Source organism: Notamacropus eugenii, chromosome 1 (assembly GCF_028372415.1).
Source record: "Notamacropus eugenii isolate mMacEug1 chromosome 1, mMacEug1.pri_v2, whole genome shotgun sequence".
In the NCBI taxonomy this organism is placed as follows: domain Eukaryota; kingdom Metazoa; phylum Chordata; class Mammalia; order Diprotodontia; family Macropodidae; genus Notamacropus; species Notamacropus eugenii.
The window spans coordinates 200,078,280-200,081,960 of record NC_092872.1 but is presented as its reverse complement, the minus strand read 5'-3'; positions in this window follow the sequence as shown (position 1 = coordinate 200,081,960).

Below are 3,681 nucleotides of genomic sequence, written 5' to 3'. Positions count from 1 at the left end.
GAATATCTTATCTCTTCTCTGGGGCCATGCTCATTCTAATTACATGAGTTTTTCTTAATAAACATATGATGGCTCATTGAAAAGTTCTATTTTCTTCCAGTTCTTTGCAAACTAGCACATTTGCTAGTTTCTAGTCAATCAATCAACGAACGAGCATTTATTAAGTGGTTACTATACATAAGACATTGTGCTGAGCACTACACAAAGACAAAAATTAGAAATTAACATTTTTTTCCCTAAGGTGGATCCCTTTGGCATTTCTATGAAGGCTATGGACTCATCCTCAGGATATTTTTCAAAGTTTAAAACACAGAGGATTACAAAGGAAACCATTTCTATTTAAATACAGTCATCAAATTAAAGAAAAAATAAACAAGTCTGCTGACCCCAGGTTAAGAAGTTACAGGAACAAAAGTTATATGGCCTCATCAAAACTAGTATTGATTTGCTCTTCTTGACTATATACATTTGTTAAAAGAAAGGGCTTCAACTAGGGGTAGAGTAGGAAAGTTGATTAGTAGGTAGTAATATTTTTAAAAGAGCATCAGTACAACATTTTGTCAATACCTTATCAACGTACTTAACAAAAAAAACTGCTCATAACAATAGTTATGAGTAGTAGTTTTCTTATTCAATCCTCTTCTCTGTTCTTTATATCTTGAAATGTTCCTTGATAATTAAGATGACCAAAAAAAATATATATATACATATATATATATATATATCAACCAGTAATAAAAATTTAGCAATTATATCCACAGGCTTTTTCAGTCTCAGGATGAAATTCATCTAGGCCAGGGGACTTGAACTCATTTAAGGCAGTCAGGTACTTTCTTACTATCTCCTTACTCATATGGGCTTTCAATTCCCATAAATCATTTGTTCTCTCTCTCTACCCTTTTGATAAAGAAAACATGAGCAAACATGGACAGTTCACCTTCTCTGTCACCTCACCTAGCTTAGGCTAGTTTCATTCTAAATTGGTTCTTCCTCTTTTTCACAGCATGGCTAAAAATACACTTTTTTTAAATTCAACCCCCTTAACATCATCCTCAGGCATTCCCAAGATGCTGTGAGTTGGTGTGAGATCTTGGAAGGGAGGAAATAAGCATTTATTAAGCACCTACTATGTACCAGGCATTATGCTGGGTGCTTTACAAATCTCTCATTTAACCCTCCAAACCAACCTGGGAGGCAGGTGCTTTCATTAACCTCATTTTACAGGGAAGAAAACTGAAGCAGAGGTTGTCACTTGCCCAAGGTCACACAACTAGTGTCAGGTCTGTCTTTCCAATGCCTAGCCCAGCACTCTATTCACCAGGCCACCCTATTGCCACCTTGAAAAAATTGCAGCTGAGTGATGAGTATTCAAGTGAACTGTAATTGATCTCACATTGAGTATCGGGAAGGAGATGGTGCTCCCCAAAGCATTTTGTTCTATCCCCAGAAAACACTACGCAATTTGGATAACTTTAGATTCTTGAGTCAAAAAAGAACTGATACATAACAGTCATCTGTCAAGATGGCAGCAGTCATCCGTAAGAAGTAAAACTTGTGCTGTATGTTCAACTCGTGCTGCATATTTGAAAAGTGCTGGAACTAGCAAGACTTTGGAGTTTGTGCATGTAGACTTTTATCTCTGAAGAGAGGAATAGAAAAAGCAGTTCTTTTTGACCTTTTAACGTTTTTCCTGCAGGACATTGCTCTTCTTTTGTATTGTTACATGCCCTCTCTTCCTTTCAAAATATATGCTCATGAATGAATTCCATGTAGCTACCTTGACCCCTAGATAACTTCCTTTACAAGATCATTTGTAATACCTTTGGAACCCTCCCATTCTTGCTGAGATGAGTTATCTTTCAGTCTTAAAACTTCAGGATTATACCTATCATTTGTCAGAACTCGTTGAATCCACTCTCTTGAATGCCAGGGCACTCAACAAACTATGTCTGGTCTTCCTTTCATCTAGTCTCAGTTCCTTCAGTGCACTTAATGAAGAAAGCTAACCACCATTAATCAGCCAGCAATATGCCCCACAGCAGCTTCCCCTTACCATGTCCAGATTCCAACCCTGTGGAGTTTCCTGCCTAACTGTTCATAATTATACAGTCTTCCTCTTTCTCATCTTTTCCTCCCCAAAACTTCTTGACATGGGTTTGGATTTCCCTCTGTCTCAGCGGAGTCTTTTGATTTTCCAACTTGTCCAGAAATCCTCTGTTCTATAGGGTTATGTGGTTGGTGTTAACAGAACGAGTCCTAAAGTTGGAACCAGAGAAAACAAACCAGAGGGCCTCTTCTGCATCTTTTGTTTGCTGGTTTTTTTGCATTTAGAAAAGGGAGAAAGGATTCATTCACTGGTATAGTGAAAAGAATAAGAAGGCAGTCATCCCTCTGTACTCTTCCTGAGTCAGACAATATCTAGTAGGGTGTGTTCACTTCTATGCATAAAATTTTTGAAAAAAATACTTGAGAACGTTGAAATGGCAACTTGGAGAATGAAAGGCTTCAAGATTATGCCATAAAGAGGTTCAGTTAAAAGAACTAGGACTGTTTTGCCAGGGGAATACATTGGAGGGGACAGTACAGTATAGCTGTCTTCAAGTACCTGAAAGGGTACCCACACAGAAAAGATCAGACTTGTTCTGCTCAGCCCAAGAAGATAATAGCAATGAAGATGACAGCAATGAAGAACCAAGAAGAAAAGAGCAATGGGTATGTGGAACCTGTCTTATTTTATTAGACTCCTGTAGAGACTGGCTTCACTGCAAAGGCCTGTGGATACATTAGATGTAGCTAACCTGAAGAAACTAGAAAGTTTCCCATGTTTCCATGGGAAAGAATGCCATCTCTAGACAGGACAATGGAAAGAACCTAGATTGTTACAATCAAAACTTGGGTCACGGTACACGACTAACTATATGCTTATCTCCTTTGCATTTTCTTGTCCCAGCACTGTACTACCCTCCTCCCAACCCATCCCCATTTGTCTTCCAACTCTGCATGACGCTTAATTTATCCTTTGTTCCCTCAACCAAGTTTAAGACTAAAAATTGGTTAGGCAAATTCCACATAGAATATAGTCGTCTGCTTGTGTTTATGGTCAAGATCTACCCTTGTGTACTCAAGTAATAAAAATGTCTTAGCTAATTTGGAAATAGAAAAAGTACTGAATTTATTCTTGACAAGTAAAAGTAACAGACAAATTTAAGCATAAAGGAAAAAAACTAGCTATAGGAAAGGAGAATCAACTACTTTGTGAAACATTAAGTTTTTACCTCACTGGAAGTCTCTAGACAGAGATGACCCTTGTTATCTACATTGTAGAATTCCTGTTCAGGGATGGAGTAGACTAGATAACCTCCCCTCAAGTTCCTTACAATTCTGAGATTCAATAATACTGGCCTGGAAAGCAGAAGAAGCAGGCTACAACTCCAGGTCTAACTAGTCAAGTGACTTCATAAGGTATTTTACTTCTCTTGGCCTCAGTAGTTCGAAAAGCTTTAGCCTAGGTGATCTCTAAAATCCCCTCTAATTTTAAAATTCTATTATCCATGTCTAATTATGCAATGAATGTGTTATATTCACATATGTTAAAATATATTTACTCTCATAACATTATTGGATATTCATCATTGAAACTAAATGTATGCTGAAAAGCCAAGGAACATGGAAATACATAAA